The sequence below is a fragment of the Sinohyriopsis cumingii genome, chromosome 17, assembly GCF_028554795.1.
Source record: "Sinohyriopsis cumingii isolate HCF-2022 chromosome 17, ASM2855479v2, whole genome shotgun sequence".
Classification (NCBI taxonomy): domain Eukaryota; kingdom Metazoa; phylum Mollusca; class Bivalvia; order Unionida; family Unionidae; genus Sinohyriopsis; species Sinohyriopsis cumingii.
In genome coordinates, this window is record NC_142977.1 from 103,346,615 (window position 1) to 103,371,736 (window position 25,122).

A 25,122-nucleotide genomic window follows, 5' to 3' on the forward strand; every position below is an offset into this window, starting at 1 on the left:
AGATACATTAAAAATGTTTCTTGATTGGTTGTTGACGAAAAATACCGCTATAATAATGTGTGGCGATCATGGTCAACCTCCGCCTTTTGTTGGACCATCTCCACATGATTGGTTAAAAAATTTCGTTAATTATTACGAAGAAATAGATGATGATCATAGAGCTCTTGATGCAAATTTGAAGGAGTTTAAAAAATTAATCAGATTACAATCAAACAAAATTCAGTGTGAAATAATACGTGGAGTGATCTCAGAGACATCAATGAGTGATTTTTTGAACTCATGGAGACCCACCGATTTGATCGTAGCAAGTAGAAAAATAATCAGAGACGCTTTACAACAACAGTTATTTCAACTACATAAAGAACAATATTCAGAACTACCCGTTCCGTTATGTTATAGACCATCAGATACACGAAAACAGAATATTAATGTTGATATTCCAGGACCCTTGACAGAGTCAAGGAAACAGAATCTCGTATTAAATGATATTGTCGCCGTTGATATCAGTGTGGTCGAAGATGCATTACGCGCTGACAAATCTCCATGGGTGTTGGGATACGCTATGACGATCCACTCGTCACAGGGATTAACTATTTCTGACACACGAGTCTGGATTGTAGACGATCGCATCGAGTGGTCAAATTTAGTTTATTTAGCGGTATCGAGGGTCAGAAATATATCTCAATTACGTAGAATTATAATTCCTGAAATCGTTGATAAATTTAACATCATCGATGATGATATAATAAGAAAAAAATTAATCGGATACAAACAATCTGACAAAAAAAATAAACGCGACTTTGATCTTGATGTTGAATTTATTACCGAGTTAAAACAGCAGCAGAACAATCACTGCACCAGTTGTAATTGTATAATGTTATGGCGATATTCGAATAATGATTCAAGACAATTTACCGTAGATAGAAAAGATAATAGTCGCGGTCATACACGAGAAAATACCATGTTAACCTGTCTTGAGTGTAATCGACGTAGAGGCGCTAGCGCCTTGGGTGCTAGTTAAGTGATCGAAATCACCGGAGTGATCGCGGCGGTAGTTGTGTATCCGCGGGAATTATTTGTAGTTGTTCACGTGTAAATCCACGTTGAGGAGCAGCAGAATCTAATCTGTAGATTGCAGGTCTGGAAACGCCTGCATTTCTTCCAGTGGATCTTGTCACGGTAGATATTTTGTGTGTGGTAACACTCCAAATAGGATCAGTTGCTCTCGCGCTACCACCTTCAAGTTCACCAGGCTCATATAAATATCTGACTGTGACATCACCTAATATTTTTTGTTTTCCAGCATCTTTCCGTTGTGTTGGTATATTTTTTTTTGTGACCGCGCTAATGGGTTTCATGTTGGTTGTTCGTGTGATCTCATTATTTAATGCAGCTATCACGATTGGTAATCTTGCAACCCATTCACGAGATCTTTTATCCTGAATAAATTCCCTCGCGTATTGATATCCAAATAACCGCTCAGCAAGTGTTCGATTAAATCGCTCAACAATTGCTTGATCACGGTGAATTGCAGTATGACCTCGTCGTATTTTGGTATTATGTTGTTTCATCAGCGATGATACTGGACCAAGAAATTCTTTACCAGGATCAACCTGTAGTAGCTGTGGCCATCGTAGACCACCTCGTGGTCCACCACCTCGTTGATAAATTCGTTCAAACGCATCGGCTACTTCAGATGATGTTTTCGCTGATAGCGGCTCTGCTTCTTTATATCTACTTGCAACATCAACTACGGTTAGCGCGTACTTGTACGTTTTTCCACGCACAGTATCATGCGGTAAAAACAGAATATCAGCTTGATGAACTTCATTAGGAACACTGACATCGAAATACGAGTACTGAATTTGTTTAGGACGTGGTAGATAAATTTGCCATATTGCTTGTTTAGATAACCACGTTTTAGCAGTAGAATGTTTAACCGATGCTGCATCAGCGAGTTTACCAATTGCTGCTTTGCCTCTCCAGTATCCTCTCGGTGAATAATAAATTGATTCCATTATTAATTACCAGCCCCAATCGCTAATTTACCTTTCATCGAGGATCTTACTAACCAATTAGCTAATGATTCTCTAATATTTTTATTTTTTATAGAATTTAATGAATGAATTAATTTTACATCTGCAATATGCCTATCTTGTAGATTTTTACTTTTATAAGCTACATCATGAGCATGACAAGCTCGATCAATAGCATTTATTGATTCCTCGCCTGGTTTTGGTTGATCTTGATTATCGAGCCTGATATCGAGTCGAGTACCAGGACCGCAATAATTATATCCTGGTAGATGTTTTTCTCCGCTGTATTTAGCCCATGGAGCACCTGGAAACTTTGACATCAAATTAGCAATATCACCCCCCCCCCGCTTATTAGGTAAAAATGAAAATTTCTTTCTACAGCAGACAGAACATTTTCCACCGTACGCTATTTTTTTATTTTTTGTTGTAACTGTAGCTAAATCAATAGTTGGAGTTTTAACTTTACAGCGTAAACAATATAAATTCATGTTATAATATATATGGATATAATTGATTTCTCAGCAACTCGGCAGCGAGAGCCAGTTAAGCATCATCCTGCGCTACCGAACTCCATCAGAATGATTATCATAGGACCATCTGGATCGGGTAAGACGCAATTATTACTTAATCTGATAATGAGATGGTTGAAATGGGATAAGTTGTATTTAGTAGCACCATCCGTTGATGATCAGCGATGTTATGATGTACTTAAAGATTTCAATGAAAACGCGCGATTACTGGATGAAGATACTGATGTTATAGAGTTTATAACCGATATTGATGAAGCACCATCCGTAGATTCCATAGACGGATTTATTAATAATTTAGTTGTATACGACGATGTGATGCTAGATAAACAATCAAATCCAGCCAGAATATTTTCCCGAGGTAGACACAAAAATACAGACGTGATCTATGTTACTCAACGATATACACAAATTCCGAAGGTGATCAGAGACAACTGCAACATTTTAGTTGTGTTTAATGGCGTAGACACACACACGTTGCGAAATATTCATCAAACTTGGTGTGGTGGTGACATGGATATAATTAAATTCAAAAATTTCTTCTCACGAGCGCAAGCTACTCCGCATGGATTTATAACAATAAATTTACATGATCCAAGAACAAGATATCGTGTGGGTATTGATAAAATATTTGGGTAACAGGGGTGATGATAAAATTAAATTTAATTAAATAGATATCATTAATATAATGAACAACTGTGCGTGGCTGCGTCAAGGAACAACAGATAAATGCAACAAAAGGTGCCGTGGAGAATATTGCAAGAAACATAATTATCTTATAAAGAAAAATCCTCATGCTGGTCCACGAAGATGTGTTGGATGTAACAACGGCGTTAGAGGATTATATCAGATTTGCAAAAATTGTGGTGGAGATCGATACAGAAGTTTGATGATATATTATAAACACAGAAAGAACATAAATCCAAAAATAGAAAAACCACCATCAGAACTTGAATATTACTTGAAACATAGAACAAATTCCGAAGATTCAGATGAAGATGAAACAGATGAAGATTCCCATGATTCAGATGATGATTCCCAATATTGATAGCAGCAGAGAGGGGCGTCTACGGTTCTGTTTGGGACAAACAATAATCGTAGACGTGGTAATTGACCTCTATGAGTGGTCACTATTTTTTTTGGTAAAACACAAGGGTGACCATTCCCCTAAGTGGTCTGTTCACCCTCTCTGCTGCTAAAGAAGTGAGGGAATGCATGTTATTCACGTGTGTGTGTGTGTGTGTGTGTGTGTGTGTGTGTGTAGAGTGGACAACGGCAAGCGCAAAAATGTTAGAGAACGCGTAAAAAAGTAAGGGAACGCCGTTCCCATAGCACTACACCCCTGTATAATACTGTATTGCATAATAAAATTGACAGGACCCCAATTTAATTGCATAGTATATGTCTTATTTAGCACTAATAATACAATGTACAGGATAAAGATAAATCCAGCTCATCCAAACCCATGGTCCGAATCAGCCTGGTACCATTTTCAAGATTACAGGGTGGATGCCGTTGTAGGGAGGCTCGTTTTACAAAATAAATAAATAAAAACAAATCTGCTATGTATATTACTAATATTTATTTTAAAACAAAGAATTCTGAAACCAGTTATGTGTGTGTTTTCTTCTGCTAAGTAAAGCTTTTTCTTTTCTTTTGGCACAATCCCAAATACGTCCTTCACCAGTTTTTGAATGCCTCTTCTAAAATACTCATGTTTTCAGGCGAGTTGTCTTCTCTTTATGCATTTCCCGTTTTGAAAAATTAAAATGGTTTCAATTCCTTGACGTTATGGATGATACACGGGTTAATAACATGAATTTGTAGTCGAAGTTAATACAGACAGATTCGAACAGACGCATGTAGCATGATCATGTACTTATTTTTCGTATGCTACAGTACTTGCCAGTGTCGTACATAGTTCGGGAGATCCCAGCAGGCTTTATGAGAATGTGCTTTCTTTTGTCGTCTGCCAGCATAATATCCCGGAACGCTGTATTATCGCGGTACTTAATGTTCTTATCGGTACATAATAAAATTGTTTTGCTATTGCTGTTTATAATTAACAAAGTTTCTATGATTTTCCCTCTTCCTATTCCTATAAAATATCTTTCTCAATCGAAGCGCGTAAATGCAAATAAAACAATATATATTGGTGGCTGACCCAGATTAACCTACCACGAGGGAACAACTCTATCGTGGTATTCGCCTAACTTTGGTATGGTAGCACACACGTATTATAATAAACAAATTGCAATTTACCTATGCGAAGGAATGCCCATGCTTGTACTGGCAGAATATTTCCACACAAAAAAAAACGAAAGGATCCAATAATCAAATCGATCACATGTGCAGTTAAAGTGGAAATCCGTGTAGAACAACATTACAATTTAAAAACAAATATTGTATAACTTTATATGAATTTTAAATGCAGTGTGGGCAAAGAAATAAAATATATCAATTTGTTATTATTATTATTATTGAAATATTACAGATTTCAAGAGAGTTTAACTGTTATTCTTATTTATGTAAGAGAAGTATTATAATAAGCAACATTTTGTCAATTTTGGTCCATATTGGCTACCATGGAATGAAATTCCAAGCTTAACCTTGTAAGGACATGTATATCACCCTCAGTATATGACCTATAATCAACAAACATTAGATGATACACTTAGTATATTTTATAATCAAAGCCAATGCAGGTATAGCAAGTTTGATTTGAGTTTTGTAAATGCTGATCAATGGAATGCATGCATTTTACAAAAAAAAGTGATGTTCATTCTTTCTCAATGTAAACTTTTAAAAAAAGCTGACATTTGAGAGGAAATTGTGCTATAAGATATCTGCATCCCTTATTGGCTAGTTTACATCTGTAAACAACTGCTAGATGACACGTTTCCAAAATTAATTGGAAAATCCAGTTTCCCACGATATTATAGAGCCTATGATAATACAGCATTGGAGTATACCCATCGGCAGATGAAGTAAAAAAGAGAAGATAGACAACATGTGGTCAACTAGAAAGGCTTCTATCACCTTCAGTATATTTAAAATCAATACTTACAGAATTATGCTTTATTCCCATAAAATATGTGTGTGGTGGTGGTGGGTAAGACTCGAAACGTGTTTTGAGGTCTGAAAGCACAGACACCCCCCACCCCCAAAAGCAATTTCTTCTAGTTGAGAATAAACTTTCTTTTCATATAAGCTTATAGAAAGTAATTGGAAATTTAAATCTGAATAAAAGAAAATATCTTGTCTGTTTTCGTCAAAGCATTTTATACACTTACAAGGGAAAGAGTTTTTAAATTTAGCATTGTCAAATCATAGGGGCTAGTACTGCCGCTTACAGTTTGCCTGTCATATACATGTGTGACTGATAATTAAATTTTAAGCAATGATAAGAGCCCCTATGTGTCAGATATCACCAGACATACACACATATGTGCAAACAGATAATCACAACCACACCTGACACTAAATACATAAGGTTTCTGTCTTACATTGGATGTCAAAATATCGACTTAATTAGATGAAGTCTTTGTATCATTCAGTAGTTCAGCAGGGGGTTTGAAGGTAATGCAGGTGTCATTGGTGTTCATCTTTGCACTAATTTGAGACTAGATGAAATGTTAAAAAAAAAAAATAATAATTCCTGCTGGATTCTCTGAGTGAATCCATGTAAACTCTTCTTTCAGTTGATATCACGTTAGCATTGCCAGCTTTGGTAATAAAGCAGTAATAAACTCCTCTGTCCTGTATGGGTGATAACGCTTTATCAGCATAAATCAACTGTACAACACAAGCATGTGCTTATTATTGTCTTTCTGTCAATTTATTACTTGGCTAAAATCATCCTGAATAGTTCGTGTTTTAAGATTACAATAGCGAATAATACTTTTTGATTTACCCATCACTTGAAATGAATGTGGTTGTTCCACTTTGGGAATTTTACCTATGCAAACTAGTATGAGGGGCTCCTTCACAGGAGTTGTCATGTCACCCTAGTTATTATCAGCCAGTTAAGTAGTGTGTGAAATGGTTTATTGTTTGTTCTGACCAATTTGCTTTTTAATTGCCTATTAGCCAATGAGCTATATTAACTGCCCTGAGGATAGTTTCACATGCACACTAAGCAGGACTGTTTACTTTATACAATATGTTATGGATATATATGGAATTTAAATTTTGTTTTTAATTACTGAAAATCATGTATTTTAAATACATCCATGTTAGTGATTTTGGAGGAAGATATGTTTTAGCATGGCATGGCATGTTATAGTAGGTATGCTGAAGCAGTCATATAATCAGAGATTTAATTTAATCAGAATAACCAGCTCTAGTTGGATACAATGTATTTATGGTAAACTAGTTAAACTCTTTCTCAGAAGGAGTAACAGCTTACCATACCCCTCCCCCACCCCACAAAATAGAGATAAATAAGTAAAAATGATTAAAATGAAGTCAGCTCTGGATTATTTACATGTTTAAATGACAGGAAATCTACCTCAAAGACTTAAATAATAAACAAAGAAAAACCAGATGATAGCATTACAATTAATAAACAACATAGCTAATTTGTGCTGAATAGCAAGAATTGTTAAAATTAATGATGGAGTCTGTCCCGATTCAGACGGCTGTCGCAAATGATTGTCATGCAGCTTGATATCCATGCCTTTGAATTTATTATTGCATTTTCTTCTATAGCAGGTAACTGATCATAGAACAAGTCATTCTTGTGTCAAATATCCCCATCAGACATGATACAGTATAAGAAGTCAAACCAAACAAAAAGGAGTAAACCTAATGTGTTAGACCAGGGTTTGGACATATTTGGACTAACTACTTTGCTAAGACCTTCATGCTCCTTATGTTAAGACACAGGGGACTGAAAATATCTGTTTCATAAGGCCTTATTTGTATCGAACCATCATAACCTTCCCATTAGGCAGGATCACTCGCTATCGAAGAAAAAAACTCCTCTGGTTGATATAAACCTCAGGTGTTTATTTCCATTTTGCCACCTTGGTTCTTGCCTCCCAAAGGGATAGACCTATTGTTTAACAGATATTTTGTGGGGTGTTACATGCCTTGATCAAAACTATCAAACATGGTATCAGAAACAAAATTCAAACTTGAGGGGAATGTAAACATTAAAGCCGGTCCTTACGCAAACACATATTGTAGTCATACACCCTTACTTATGACCTGAAATGCGTATTGCAAATGAAGACTTTTGTATTTTCCTGTATATACTTAGATTGTTATATTGTCACTGTTCACCTGACTGCACAGTTACCAACATGAAAAAATTAAGTAGTCCATCTTTTCCTATTGAGTAAAATAATTCACTGTCAAATATGCAAAGGGCATAATATCAATAAAATCCATCATAACCACACTGTAAAATGTGTGCAATAGAAAATATACACCAACGAATTAAAAAAACTGACCCTGCTGACCATGTGATAGTTTGCCTATTTAGGTACACTGCATGATGTTAGTGTGCAAAACTGGGCACACATGAATTAACATGAGCATGCATATAAATACATTTGACAATAAACCTAACTGCTATTTCTTTACATGGAAATGGATGCTACAGTGTAATAAATACTCAGAAAGTAATGTATTGTAAATATCCAGTAAGCAATACAGTATAATAAATACCCAGTAAGCAATACAGTATAATAAATATGCAGTAAGCAATACAGTATAATAAACACCCAGCAAGCAAAACAATATAATAAATACCCAGTAAGCAACACAGTATAATAAATACACAGTAAGCAGTACAGTGTAAAAATACACAGCAGCACAGTGTAATAGAGTAAGCAATACAGTGTAGTAAATACACTATGCAATACAGTATAGTAAATACTCGGGAAGCAGTACAGTATAACAAATACACAGGAAGCAGTGCAGTATAATAAATACCAAGTAAGCAGTACAGCATAATAAATACCCTGAATGATGTATTGAATACGATGATTATTACTTTGTGAAAGAGTCATATCTGTTAAACAAGAAGATCATGCACTTCATTATGTCATAATGTGTGTATCGTACTGCCATCTTATATTTATTGTGTAGGATGCAATTTTTGGTAATTTTTCAGATGTTTTCTTTTGCATTTTATGTTTATTTCCTAAATTAAGTTCAGAAATGGGTAACATTTCTTTGTCTTGGTATCTTGCCTCCACAATAGATGATTTTGCTGTGGACACATGAAGTTCTAAATCAACAATATTATCAGTGATTGTGTGCAGTTTTAAGTCTACTTTAAAACTAATTCTTTTCTTTTTTTGTAACACTCATTTTAAATTTTAAAAAGCTGCATATTAGAGTTTATGGGTAGGAGTACAGCTGTTGACCGTCCAATAATTATATTATTTTTCATGTTGCAATTCTTACTATATGATGCATTTAAAGGAGAGAGTGAAGATTTTGTTTGGGATATTTAGGAAATAATTTCATTTCAATGAAATGGGTTGCTTTTTTTTTTGCTAGTTATGTCCTCATGAGCACTCACTGAGATATTTTTGTTGTTATCTTTTTCCAGTATTTACCTGCTGTTACCAGGATGTGACAGATTGTGAGTGGAAATTTATCCTTGTACAGTTAGGTAGGTATACATTATTGAATTTTACTGTAAATGTCAACCAGATTTGTTTCCTAAATGATATAATTAAGCTGCAGCATCAGATTAAAATATAATTATTGTGGGCTTCATACATAGGCTTTATTTTGCTGATCATCAGCATTTGGAAAAAGTAAGAGAGTGAACTAGAATGTTCGCAATCTGCTAATTCATTGTACACTGTATTTTTCAGAAATAAATTCTTCCAGACATATTTACTGGCTTCAGCCATTTAATACAGAGTGTCCCAATTATACATGTTAACTTAATGATCTAAAACATATTTCTTTCTCTCTGTATAATTTTGTTTGTTTGAATGCATGAGGGAGAATATATCTCACTATATATATATATATATATATATATATATATATATATATATATATATATATATATATATAATCAAAGACAATAGAAGATTCAGAGATATTTTATTTGCTTTATGTAGGCATATGTTTCCTTCTTGTTTTCTCCATAGAACCTTTTTCATGCAGATGCCATGGTACCAACAGAAAGATCATTTGATAATTGTTGTTGTTGTTGTAGGGTTTAACACCAATTTTCAGCACACGATAGGCTATACATGGCGGCCAGTATTAATGGTGGAGGAAGAACCCGGGAAAACCCCGGAAAGATCCACCGACCCACGAGAAGCTACTGGTAAGCTTTCTCATATACCCACATTGGCCAAATCTGAGACTCGTTCCCATGCAGACAGAAATGAGATGGCAGTGATCTGTAACAGAGAGCACTTTGGACCACTCAGCCACTCAGGGGCCCCTCATTTGATGATGTGATGCAAGTAAACTTGCCTTGTTTGGTTATTCATCACTGAATGAAACTATTCATGTGAATGGTCTTGTCTTTATCATCAGCATGACTGTGTTTACCAGGCAACACTTTATTGTCACAGGAGTGCGCATATATATATATATATATATATATATATATATATATATATATATATATATATATATATATATATATATATATATTGTGTTTTTATATGCTATCTAATATCGTATAGTGCTTAGAGTTTCTAAATATTAGGAGCTGTACTAAGTCCACATTATTATTATTAGTAGCAGTAGAAAATTCCTTAAATGTGTTTGCTTGTGATGTTTGTAAGAATTGTTATCCTGATATTTAACTGTGACCTTATTACTTCTCAGAAGAGTAAAGCACATACTAGAAAGAAAGAAACAGACAGAAACTGATATCCCATGCTTAATAAATCAATCAGTTGATCAAATCATTAGAAAATACCGTTTAGTAACTGGCAATACACAAAGACAATAATTACATTGACATTGGTAAACTAAAATAAGTACAAATGTACTGATTAAAAAAAATGAAACATTAACAAAATAAATTTGCAGTATTTTAAAGTTGTAATGAATTTGTAGTATTCATGAAGACTATCAATTTATACATACTAGGATGTCTGTAGAATGGTTTTACACTTAATTTTCAACTATTAATTCTTTGCATTCCAATGTAGTATGATGGTTGCACTCAGTTTTCTGCAGTTACAGAATTCTTTGCATTCCAAAACATACTCATCTCTTAGTTCGTAGCAATACAAGTAACAAACACTGCCTTTTTTTCAACCTTCCATTTTCAAGTGGTTGTTTATAATTCCAATTTTGAATGATTATGAAAAATGAACAATTTAGACTCCTAAGACATTTTAAATAATGTTCAAATTGAAAATTTACTTTCAAAGGCTTATAAATTTCTAGTCACTAGAAGAATGTAAACTGACAAACCAGTCTTGAATAAAAACCCTCAAGTATTTGTCTGACTGCACTTGTGAGCCATTAAGGATTCAAATATTGTCCCATGACCTTGTATGTAGCTATTTTGTCCTGCTGGTCTCAAAAACATGTCATGAATTTCAGAGAACTATCATCTTAGTGAAGGCTCTGAATCTTTGTACTTTTTTCCCATGATGCACTGTGCCCATTAGTCTGGTTCACTGCTTTGGATGCACTCTGCTATGCACTGTACAACACAGTAAGTAATCAGGAGACATAGCTTTTAATTGTTATGAGTATATGATACTGGCTTGCCATTTTAGACCAGGCACCAGCCAAAGTTGTTGTTGTTGTTGTTGTTGCTTGGGTTTAACACCATTTTTCAGCACAAGATAGGCTATACATGATGGCCAATAAAAATGGTGGAAGAAGAACCTGGGAAAACCCTGGAAAGAACCACAGACCCATGAGAAGATAATGGCAAGCTTTCTCACATACCCACATTGCCTGAACCCGAGACTCAAACACATGCAGACAGAGGTGAGATGACAGTGATCCGTAACCACTTGGCCACTTGGGGACCCCCCACCAGCAAAGGTACATTCCTTTGTAATATACCCTGACATGACTGTAGCCAAATTATGGTGGTGATGATACATCCCTTGACCAAATCGATCAAGCCAAAATATAACCTCAAAGGAACGTAGGAATACACATAAAGTTTAGTGATTTGTTGAATCACCTTTGGTGGTATGCATGACCTATTTTCTAATGGAAAATGCCAAGAATTAGTTCTGAAATATAGATCTCAATGAATGGTGGCAAATTACATCAGAGGTTTCTTTCTTGGCTTGATAAAATAGGCAGAGATGTTCTGATTGATGGTAGTGGGACTGGAGATCAGATTAGTTAACTCATGTTTAAATTCACATTAAAATTTTTGGGTTCATTCTAACAATGAAGCTAGAAAAATCAACTCAATACTGGCTGCATAAAGCAGACAACATGTGAAACATGATACATGTATTTCCAAATGTAATGTTTTGCTTTCTGCAACATTCCTTGAAGGCAGTCTAGCAAATAAAATATGATCATGGATACATTTTAAATTTAAATTTTACTTATCTTTATATTGAAGGCAACTGCTCATAAAGTACAACATTTATTAGTATCACTTTCTTACCTCTGCCATAAATCTGTAAAAGACAATGTTCACAAAGGACAAAATGTTAAGGTCACAAGATCAAATTTTCATAGAATTCATTTTATTTAGAAATGGAAAGATAAATCAACAATGATTTTTAAAACCTAAATATATTTTATCCCTTGGATATGGTACTAATATATGCTAATGGTATTTGGCATGTGTAATTGTTTGTATGCTTAACAAAATAATACCTTCACTGCATGGCTCAAAGAGAGCTTAATCAGTCAAATCTATCAGTATTTTGGACACAGAATATCTTGATGATTTACTGAATGGGTTTTAAATTCCTTCTATATTCTTCTTTATAAGGATCAACTTTATTTGATGAATAAAGATGTTATTTGATTTATTATATGTTCACAAGACCACAGTACAAACCTTGTAGCCATTGCATTCAGTAATTATCTCATAAATGTTCAGGGGAAGCAACCCATTATGTAAGATTATCCATGTATTCAGTGATTATCTCAAATGTTCAGGACAAGTAAGCCATTATATAAGATTATCCATGTGTTCAGTAATTATCTTGTAAATTCATAAATGTTCAGCACAAGTAAGCCATTAGGTAAGATTATCCATGTATTAAGTAATTATCTCATAAATTCATAAATGTTCATGACAAGTAAGCCATTATGTAAGATTATCCATGTATTCAGTAATTATCTCAAATGTTCAGGACAAGTAAGCCATTATGTAAGATTATTCATGTATTCAGTAATTATCTCATAAATTCATAAATGTTCAGGACAAGTAAGCCATTATGTAAGATTATCCATGTATTCAGTAATTATCTTGTAAATTCATAAATGTTCAGGACAAGTAAGCCATTATGTAAGATTATCCATGTATTCAGTAATTATCTTGTAAATTCACAAATGTTCAGTACAAGTAAGCCATTATGTAAGATTATCCATGTATTCAGTAATTATCTCATAAATGTTCAGGACAAGTAAGCCATTATGTAAGATTATCCATGTATTCAATTATTGTCTCATAAATTCACAAATGTTCAGGACAAGTAAGCCATTATGTAAGATTATCCATGTATTAAGTAATTATCTTGTAAATTCATAAATGTTTAGGACAAGTAAGCCTTTATGTCAGATTATCCATGTATCCAAAAGATATTAAATTTGAAGGGTGCCCCTATTCTGACAAGCAGTTTGAAGAGTATTTGAAAACCCAAGACATATATGTGTGTATGTATGTATATATATATATATATATATATATATATATATATATATATATATATATATATATATATATATATATATATATATTAAAATTAGAAGTGTCTATGTGAATAAAGTATTATAATGTCACAGTCATGGAATGATTGCTTTTGATGAGTAATCACTCTCTTTTTTGAGTCACTGTAGTATTTATTGGCTTTAATACTTCACATAAGTAATGGTTGACCAATTCCCTCATCCCTCAGAGCTCACATGTCTTTTCAGTCTCATCGAGTTTGAACAAGGACAATATTCTGAATCATGGAAGTTGTCTGAGTAATTAGACAAGTTTCATGGTTTTTTTTATTACTAAATGTTGGAGAGAATAACCATATTAACTGGGGACGTGCACCATGAAAAGAGATAGCATTATTATATTATCAGATAAGTATTTCATTATTAAATTGAGTTTTACCTTTCAGGGTCAGAAGTCAAGGTCAGTGTGACTGAAAGCAAAGGTTTCTGCACAATAATTTGTGTTGTCTTCCATCAACAGTTACTTAATTTTACTGATGGCTTGTACCACAAAAATAATGAAGAAGCCTATTGATTTTGGGAAGCTGAAAGGACAAAGCATCTTTGAATGAAATAACAATAACCAGTTCTCAGCCATCTGCAGTGACCAAACTTTGTGGATGGCTATTACTTTGGGTGAGGAAGAAGCCTATCATTTGGAGGTCAACAAGTCAAAGGTCACTAGCTAAATGAAAAAAGATGGTTTCAACACAATAACTTGAACTACCCCATCATCTAAACTCATCAAGATTTGAAAAGTTGGCATTTGGGGCATGAGAGAAGTTCATCAGTATTGCGGGAAGCAGATCAAAGATCAAGGTTGTTGAAAGAAGAAATATTATTTTTATTCACTAACTAGATTTTTATCATCTTTGGCTACCAGACTTTGTACATAGATTGTGCTTGAGCTAAGTTTAATATAGTTGTGTCCCCTGTTCAGTTTCTAACTTTTCCCATCACTTTCCACTTTATTACCTTTTGGTAGCGCTCTACAGTTTCGTATTTTGCATAGGGTTAGAATTTTAAAGAAAAAGAATTTCCCCGGATTTCCTCACTGGTTATTCTGGCTATTTAAAAATAACCTTGTATATCTTAGATATAATTCAAAGAACCTTTAATTCCCTTTATTTTGGTGTATGATTGATGGGTGTAATATGAGTTATAGAGTATACAGCATGACCTTACTCCAGATGTGCACCTTTCAAAAAAGTGCTTGCTCCACTCGGTCATTTTCACTTCCTGAACTTCAGAGGTAAATTGTATAAAAAAGAGCCAATAAGTTTTATTTTTACATTTTATATATTTGGTAATTCATTCATAGCACTTTCAAAAGCTGGTATTGTCTAGTCTGGCAAAATTCATTTTCCCTATTTTAATAGCTGCTATGGATAGTGTACTTTAGGCTAATTCAGGCTGATTGTTTAGCACAAGGGAGCAGTCGTTTTAGTTAGCAGTGTGCTTAGATCAATTTCCAAAAGTACAATATCCAAAGAAATATCATCCACATTACATTAATGTAGCATAGAAGTATGCCAACATTCTCTTCATTGTGCATGTTTTAAATGCAAACAACTTCACCTTACATATGTCACTCTCTCAAAAGTACATAATAACTGGTGAGTGCCCCCTTTATGGGCTTCATAGATTGAAACATTGTTGTAGATAACATTTGAAATCAATGTTTAGGTCCAATTTATGTTTTAATGTTCATGCCGTATTTTATGAAGTTTTGTCCCTTATTTAAGTCAGTACTTTTCATGACTTATGATCTCATTTTGCAGTTGAAGATCTCATCAAATTGTTTTGTTTTTGTTTTGCTAATAGCAATTATGACTTTGCCTTATAGGATTTGACCTTTGATCCCGAGGAAAACAAAATGTGAGCAGCTGCGCATAACATGGTATGGAGCCTGACATCAAGCTTGGTCATGTACACCTGCCAGGAACTTATGTACACCACGACCTCAAAAATGCATTAGTGACCACACTCAAGGTGAGTCAGTCTAGAAAGTCATTTTTTTTAGGTTGAACAATATTTTGACTATATGTGAGAATATATATCTATATTCACCACTTCCTCAATAACTCCTGCCCTGATAACTCGTGAACCCGCTTATAATGTAGGGTCAGGCATGGATCTCATTTTTTAAACCAGAAAATACCAAACATCTGATCCCTATTTGTTGAAAATCGTGATCAAAATTGGTAAAGGAAACTTTGATATATCGCTCGTTTTATCATCGAAAACAGTAGATAGGACCTGGAAATTGTAATCAACATTAGGAAATATAAACTTTTAAAAAAAAGTCATAACGATATTCAAGGAAATTTTGATCAATGAAAAGGTCACTTACGCCTAGTGGAGGCAGTACTTAAATTAATTAAAAAAATTAAATAATTTTTTTCATCAATTGAAATTTGTGTTCTAGTTTTGTTTTTTTAGTTCCTTTTAAGTGTAACCATCATAAATGCAATGTGCCTCTTGTAATTAAATGTAAAATGTGACAATCTACCATATCAGCTATGTTCACGAGCATTTCTCTGAGAACCTATTTAAGTGCCGACCATATTTTTATATCGAACTAGCGGGAGCATTTGTTGTATTTTTGTACTAAATAAAAAGCAGGCCTCTGTTTCTATTATCACGCTAATTACATCTTGCGAATAAAATAAAGGAGGTGGAATAAATAAAAAATTTAAAAGGCATACATATCCAATATGCTTAAGAACCAGGCGGCCCCAGTCATATGTCGGGTAACTCATTTCAGTTCATCAATCAAACACTTACCGTATTTACCGTATATGTTGGGACACGATAAAATAATTATTTTTTTTCCTGTCCCAGAACTTATGGTGAAACATTTTTTCACTTTGGTCATATGTCCCAAGACTTAAAAAACGAAATAAATTTGTATTGCATTTGTGCTTGCCCCACCCCACTGCAATAAAATAGATAAATAAAATGCTTAATTGATATTAAAGAGAAAGAAAATAACCTCGTGTTGTTATCATTTATTCTATTTTTCAACATGAGCATTAAAGAATAAAATATTTCCACGAAATCCATATAAGTAGCGTAGGATTCCATACTGTAGCGTGTATCAATTATGTACGATACCACACACCACGTTGTTCAGTGACACGAACATTGAGATACAGTTGTGTGTGGTTGTGCTCAGAGGTTTGAACATGTTATCCAACTGAAAACTGGAGCCAACAAAATCGCAAACAAGAGGGAAATAGTCAGCCAATATCTTGAAGAGTCCATTCACGCATGACACGGTGTTGGGTGCAAAATAATCAAGATTGAATTATATCCAGGTCTACTGTATGACAATATCTCAAAGATAAAAATCATTTGAAAACAAATTCACTTGAGGGCAAATGACAATCTTTTCACCAGCTCGGGTTACAAAATTATCCTTACTATTTACCCGCCGACATCAATTCCCATTTTCTATTAATTGTAACCACAGATGCCAAGCATATAGAAGCCCTGGTGGTGAATAAACATGACTGGCAGCAAGCAATTAACTCCTTCTTTTAACCTACCGACAGGACAACAAAGACAAAAGTTTTTTTTATTACAAAGCAAGCCGATCTCAGAAGCCGATCTTTGGTTACTTTTTTTGTAAAGGATATCAATACAAAGGTTATTTATTGCAGAGCAAGCTGACATTGGAAGCCGACTATGGATTCTGTGAAGTGAGCCGATTTTTTATTTTTTTTGAATATACAAAGATGGCTGAAATATGGAAGCAAACTTGGGTTCCTTTTCAACTGTCTTCATGGGAATTTTGAAAATAAACTGAAACTGGAACAAATTTTAAAGCGACACAATATAGTGCTTTGTGCACAGATGTTGATGACTCAGCATCACCCAGAATATTTGGAGAAAATAAAATCATGTGATGAATTTGTGAAGGCCAGAAGAGCAGCAAACGATTTTGCAAACGAGAGGGAAACCATCAACCGATATACTGAAGACAACTGCCATTCATGCATGGCACAGTGTTAGGTGCAAAATAGCCATGATTAATTTATATCCAGGTCTACTGTATGACAGTATCTCGCAAACAAAATTTCATTATTTGAAAACACATTTACTTGAGTGCAAGTGACAATCTTTTCGCCAGCGCGGATTACAAAAGTATCATTACTGTTTACCCGCAGAAATCAGTGCACCTTTGTATTAATTATTACTACAGATGCCAAGCACATAGAAGCCCTGGTGGTAAATAAACACAACTGGCAGCCAGCAGTAAACTTCTTCTTTGAACTTACCGACAGGACATCAAAGACAAAGGTTATTTTTATTACAAAGCAAGCTGACATCAGAAGCCAACTATGGATTCTTTTAAGTGTGCTGATTTTTTATTTTTTAGCTTTGAATATACAAAGACGGCTGAGATATGGAAGCTAACTTTGCTTCCTTTTCACCAGTATTCACAAAAATTTTGAAAATAAAGTGAAACAATGGAACAGTTTTTAAAGTTACACAATATAGTGCTTCGTGCGCAAACATCGATGATCCAGCATCATCCAGAAGATTTGGAGAAAATAAAATCACGTGAAGGCCAGAAGAGAAACAGATCATTTTGCCGACAATATAATCATTAAAATGGATGAAACTCTAGTGTACTTTGATCACATTCCTTGATGGACTGACAGTAAGATGGGCGTCAAAGTGTGAGAATTAGCAAGACTAGTGCAGATTTGAAAAAATCTGACTTTTGTCCTTGCAGTTTCCGCTTCAGTTGGTGTTTGCCTCTAACAATTTCTCATGGTATGAGAAAGCTAAAAAAATATTCATGTACCAAAAGAATAGATTGTACGTGTGCAGGAGAAGGGTTGTGTTGATGAGATGCTGTTGCAGTGGATTAAAGAGTTTTATCTCAAGTACACAATTTTATATTTTTTATAATAAAATTTAAGTTGGAGTGCAATTTCCGACATGTAATTTTCAAATGATTTAAAAGGTGTCCCACAACTTATGACCTGAAAAAACGATGTGTCTCAGAACATACAGTGCACAAAAAAATTACTTTTAAAATTAACTTATGGTGTCCCAACAAATATGTTGTCCCAACATATACAGTAAATGCGGTATAAATGTTATTTTGTACGTAATCTAATTAAACTAACTTAAATTAACCTACTCAATCATAATTGATTAAACATAGCAAGGCAACCAAGCAAAATGAGTACATAGTAAAATAAAGAGCTTTGTTTCACAGATACGGACCATTGTGGGAAAAACCAGTTTCAGAGAATTCCTGAATTTTCACGTTGAGATATCCTCAAGGATGATAAGAAGTTTCAATGTTACTTGGAAAGAAATCACAGCTTCAATATTTTACTAATTGAACAAATCAAAAATTGAGTTTCAACATATATGATTGTCTCATGAAACGTAGCGGGTTTTTTTGTTGATAAAAAGGAATTTCGTTTGGTAGTATATCAACAGTTAGTCTGGTTTCTGTGCTTTGTAGACTCCTTGTTTTGCAAAATGCTCTAAATACCACTCCAGGTACCAGACTAGTCAACAACACAAAAAGCCATGACATAGTACACAAATGTTTTTGCATACCCGTGTTGGTTGTTAAATTCAGCTTTGGAATTATGTTATCGAGCATTCAGATATTGGATATTTTGAAAATAAATGTAATTTATACAGAATAACAAACAACTTTATCAGAGAAGCGCTTTACTGACAATTATTCTTGACATGATTATAAAAAAAACGATCCAGTCATTAAACAGCCAAGTGCCCCTCCCCCAATCCTGTGGTTCTCTGGATGCCTAGCGGATTTTTTGGAGGTCCCTTGGTAACTTGCGCTCTCTCTTATAGTGCGGTCTATGTTTTTGGACCCCGATGTGCATGAGTTATCGAGGGAGAGGTGTATTTATAGACAACAGGTTAAAGTCTGTGTTTAAGGTTTTGTGTATTGCTTTAGGAAGGCTTTATGCATCATAATGTCTTAATTTTTCTGACACTTTATGGGTTTATTCGTTTTAGAGGACACTATTCAATGCTGGAAAAAGTAGGGTACAGTGGCCTACATTTTGTGAACATGTGACTGTTCTATGTTTTTCAGTTCTGCCTCTGTTAGAGACATGACATACAATGGAATTCTTGTACTGAATCTTTTTAGCGCTGCTGGTTATAGTCCAGAAGAACTTACATGATGTTCAGTCATCCATGGTCCTTCTATCCATTAGCACCAGTTTTGTTATTGCTGTTCGTCTTATAGTATTTGGAGAATTGCAGTGAAACTTTACATAGTACACATTCAAATCAAGGTCTAGTTGGTCCTAAATCAAACTGGTGCTGCACAGACATCTAATACCGCCACCAGTGGTCATCTTGAAACTCTTATTATCACTAAAAGACTTATATGAACTTATCATTATTGTGTTTTTACTAAAAGATTTATTACCATGTTTTGTTGATCCTAAATTAACATGTTACTGACCTAATTACTAATATGTGGCCATCTTGAAATTATTGTGTTTGCTTTTAAATGGGAAGTCATTTTAGTAAAGGTTTTTTTTTCCAGAACAGTTCTAATGGTGTCTAGTTGGTTCTAAATAAAAATGACTAATTTTCAGTATCACCATCATAGTGGCTATCTTTAAAATATTGTTACCTCTACTTCTTCCAAATGGATGTCTATGACTCATGGGATTTTCACCAGGAATCAGATCACAATTAGATTAATATATGATTTGCATTGATTGTCAAGCAGTGGATAGGTCAGTACTGAGAAACAAATGTAGAGAACATATAGTACAATTAATTGTGTTCTATGTCCACCAGTACACTTCTTATGATACCTAGGTGTTTCTGAATGAAAATGGTGCCAGTCATACACTCAAAATGGCAATCACTGCATCTGTTCTGAAAATCTTCTTGTCTCTATTGGCTCTGAATGGATAATCATTATAATATTGCATTTTCACCAAGACTTCTAATGATGTCTACTTGGTCCTGCGTGAAAATAGTGGCAATTTGACAGCCATTATGTCCACCACAGCAGTTGATTTAAAATTTGGTATTGCTGAAGAATATCAGAGATAATTTCAACACTCTGGATTTAAAAAGAAGAAATGATCTTATTATTATTTCCTGGAAATTCTTTTCACTCTGTAGAGCATCAGTCTCTTCATGGGACTCTTGTTATATTTTATGAGAAAAGCTTGAAGTTTAAGTTGGTATTCAAGGTTTTGTTTATTTATTTTAGGAATAAGCTCTGCATTTAAATTTCACTGCTGTTTTGCTAAATACTTTTATGAGTCAACCTTAAGGTGTGTGTGTGTGTTGCATTTTTAATGTAGCTTTAAAAAATTTCAGTCATATCACTATGATGTCTTCAGTGTGACAGCTTATAGTGAACCAAGCACTAGGGCATCGTGCCACAGACATGTAGCATGATGTCCCTCCCAGTCACATTATCCTGACATCAGGCCGACCAGTCCTAACACTAACCTCTTAATGCTGAGCAACAAGCGAGGCAGCTGCTCGTACCATTTTATAAGTCTTTGGTGTGACTCGGCATGGGGTTTGAACCCATGACCTCCTGCCCCATCTTAAGTAAGGTATTGGTGTAATGATTTATCGATGTACTGATAATTTTTCCATATTGATACACATATTGATAGAAGAGGTAAAGAATTGATATAAAACTTGACCTATACAAGTTCCCCCACCACCACATTATCAATTACATGCTACTTTATCCTGATAGCATGTTCAGCCACTGATAACATATATCAGCATAAAGAAGTTATTCCAGATTTGTTCTTCATGTATGATTTAAGTAATTTACTAATCATTTAATAACTACTTTTTCTCGAACTTTGTATGTTGCTTTGCATCTTGTCTGCCAGGATCAAATTTGAAAGCTACACTTTTGTGGGTCATGTAGTGAAACATGTTATATTCATTTCTAACTGGGTGGTTATAGTTTCTTCAAGTAAAGGGTAAAATAATAATCACCAGTCAGAACTAACTCTAGCGTGTTCACTTTGTGACACACAGGAAGTATTGGCATCCAAACTCAATCCAAATGGATACAAACAACAGAAAATCTTATGCAGAAGTGGTTATTAAATGATCTGTAAAGTACTTAAATCTTACAATAGGAACAAGGTTGGAGAATCTTCTTTCAATCTGATATATATGATGAACAACTGAATGTGCTGACAAAAATTTTAAAAATCACCACCGAATAGGCAAGTGAGCCAATTCCAAGCCACACAACTTATAGCCATCATGTTCATTTGTAGAAAGGGATTGGATGTTGTCACTATTTTCCTTTTTACTGACAGAAATGACTGTCTGTGGCCACAGAAGTTGTTTAGCAGCAGAAAATGAAATGTGAAGGATTTGGTTGTTAGTTATCTTTACTTCCACATTCTGGTTTGTTCTAGTGAATAATTTTCTTGCACAAGGATATTGAACTATTTCTTCTGTTTTGAAGACAACATCATAAGGCTTTCCAAATTTCACTGAGGACATACAGTAGCATCATTTATAGGGTTGGTGTCACCCAGTGCAGTAACTCATGGTGTCACCCCCAATGGACCTCCTTCCTGCACAAAAATTCAAACTTTTTATAAACAGTCATGTGTGATAACTCACAGTGTCACCCCCATGGACCCCCTTCCTGCCCAAAAATGCAAAGATTTTTATAGACAGGTGCAGTAACTCATGGTGTCACCCCCATGGACCTCTTTCCTGCACAAAAATTCAAAAAATTTATAGATAGTCATTTTGGTGTCGCCCCCTCTGATGGTGTCACCCGGTGCAGTCCACACACCCTTAGTGACGCCACTGAAGACATAAAATTGATAATGAGGCATTTTTTTTAAAGCAAGAGTCCTGCATGTGATCAGATGGCCTCAAAGGTTGATTTCAAATCAATGACAGCTAATGGGTTGTCTGTTTGGAAGTAGTCCGTTTTGTGTTCTAAAGTCTTGTGAAGGATGAGAATGGTATTTGAACAGGTGATGAGTCTAGGCTTACCTGTAATCTGCACTGGAAGTACTTTCAGTATGTCGATACATTTAAAACGGCACCATTTTTCCACTGACAGACCTTCTAAAAATGAAAATATCACCATATTGGTATAAATGTTGATAATGTATCATAGGTTGTTGTCATAAATTGTTTCTGAGATGTGGCAGAGGTGTATCATTTCACCTGTAAAGGCAGAGTATATTATCTTTTGTTGTTTGTCTTTCTATTGCAAATTTTATTTCTGCAAAATAACTTGAGTTATCCACCATCAGCAGTTACCAAACTTTGTGGCTGACTTGCACATAGAATAACAAAGAACCTTATAAAGTTTGGTTAAAAAGGTATAAGGTTAAGGTCACTGTGATTCCAACAAGTAAAATGGTTCCCTTATAGTCCTGGACCAGCTTTTATGGTGGGATTGCATTTGAGGTTCATTCCATAGATTTGGGGTTCTACAGGTTGCATGTCAAGGTCACTAGCTGAAAGAATAACGGTCTGTCAACAGTTATTTCAGCTTTTGAACATATACCATCACCAGATTTAATGTTTTTGACTTACATGTTGGATAAGAACACCTTTCTTGTTAACATAAGTTTTTGCATTTTGTTTTTTGTCAGGTTAGAGTTTTAAAGTCGTCTTTCAGGTTGCACTGAGGCCAAATTTTTCACTAAGTTTCAGAAGACAATTTTTTTTATGATCCACTGTATGTGAAAGGATGGTTTGAGGGTTTAATGCCATTTTTCAGCACTTGATAGGATATACATGGCAGCCAGTATATTTTGGTGGAGGAAGAATTGGGAAAACCCAGGGAAAACAACTGACCCACGCCCATGGGAAGCTACTAGCAATCTTTCTGCCGAGATTGACCAATTTGAGACTTCAGCCCATGTAGACAGAGATGTCATTGATCAAAAAAAGCACCTTAGACCACTTGACCACATGGGACTCCAAATGTGGAAGGAGCATTAAGTGTTAACCTCATCTCAACCTGTCCTTCTATCTACCCATCTCTGAAACGTACATGGACCTTTAAGTGCAGTTTATGCATCTCTTTAGGTCAGTTTTCAGGTGTCCTAACTGAGAGGTTCTTGTAGTTCAATGAATGGATCCAACTTTGGTGTGTTTAACTGCAGGTCACTGTAACCTGATATTGATACTTCAGTGACTTCTTTTTCCTTGAGCATTTGGTCAATGAATCATGCAACTTTGACTGTACAGCCATGTATGCCACATTCATTATGTTAAATCCAACTTAAGTAGGTCACTGTGACCTGCATTTAGCACATCATTGACTTTAGGCTTTACTCTTAGGTCAATTTATATGGTTATATATTTGTATGGATAATCTTTACTTTGTATGACATCAGTGTTCCAAAAATGTGGTAATTGTATATCATGCTTCATTGTTTTTTTATCAAAATTTGTTTGAGCTCAGTGGCTAATGTGTCAGAATCACAACTGCAAGGGTGTAGGTTCAAATCCTACCACCCCATCAGCCTAAGTCATCTTCTGTGGTATGGTGTTGTGCAATGAAATCAGACTTCCAAAACAATCAGTAGCAAATACATTTACATTTTAGACTGACTTTTTTTTAACCAAAACAATCAGTAGCATGAATAAAGGAAAAACATTTTTTTAAATTAAAAAAATAAGTTAATTTTATATGCATATTATTCTAGATGTTAAACAGCTATCCTGATTAGGGCTATTCCATATAAATATGCATGGTTCTCCGGGAAGCAGTTTTAAAAATACTTACACAACTCCCTCAATAACTTGCATCCTGATAACTTGCAAACCTGCTTATAACGTGGGGTCAGTAATGGATCCCTGGATAGTGCCAATAATTTGACCCATATTTGTTAAACATGAAATTGCAATCAAAATTGGTAAACGAAATCTTGATATATCGCTCATTTTATCATCAAAAATGGTTGAGATGACCTGGAAATTTGAATTAACATTATGAAATTATGAACTTTTAATACGTTTTTTTTTTTTAAAAATCCAAAATTTATTACTGGTACACTGTAAATAACAGTATGCAACAAAATTTTGATCAATGAAACTGTCACTTTTGCCTACTCGAGGCAGCTCTGTAATAAATAAATATCAATTAAGTTTTTTATCAAGTGAAATGCATGTTTTAGTTATATCTTTTGGTGTAATGATCGTAAATACAATGTACCCTCTTGTATTCGAATGTGAAATATGTCAATCTACCATAACAGCTATGTCCATGAGTGTTTCTGTGAGAACCTAATAAGTGCTGACAGTGTTTTGATACCTAATTTGTTGTGTTGTTGCAATGAATTAAAAAGCTGACCTTTTATTAACATGTTAATTAGTCTTTTGTATCAAATAAAGGGGGTGGACTAAAAGAAAAGTTAAAAGGCATGTAAATCCAACCTGCGTAAGCGCTAGCAAACCCAGTCAAGTGTGAGGTCAGTTCGTTTCATGTGATCAATCGAGCACTGTTAAAAAAGATTTGGGGTGAATATAATATAATTAAACTACCTTAAATTAGCATACTCATTTACAAATGTGATCAAAGTTAGCAAGACAACCAGGGTAAATGAATACTTGACATACAATTCTTTTTCTCAAGATCATCTGGACTGGCAAAAATAATCTTCCAAGGCACACTGCGAGGGTGAAGAAGAAGAGGCAGACAGAAAAAA

The 25,122-nt window shown here is 34.6% G+C and overlaps 1 long non-coding RNA gene across 2 annotated transcripts; it reads left to right on the forward strand.

Moving 5' to 3' along the window:
- The first annotated feature begins 4,347 nt into the window (after positions 1-4,347).
- LOC149779585 (uncharacterized) lies at positions 4,348-25,122 on the forward strand. Of its 2 annotated transcripts, none has more exons than XR_016415414.1 (5): positions 4,348-4,569; positions 9,129-9,191; positions 13,828-14,239; positions 15,267-15,412; positions 25,050-25,122. It is a non-coding gene; the product is annotated as an uncharacterized LOC149779585 (long non-coding RNA). The 2 variants fall into 2 exon arrangements; XR_016415415.1 differs by lacking the exon at positions 25,050-25,122 and adding an exon at positions 17,086-17,322.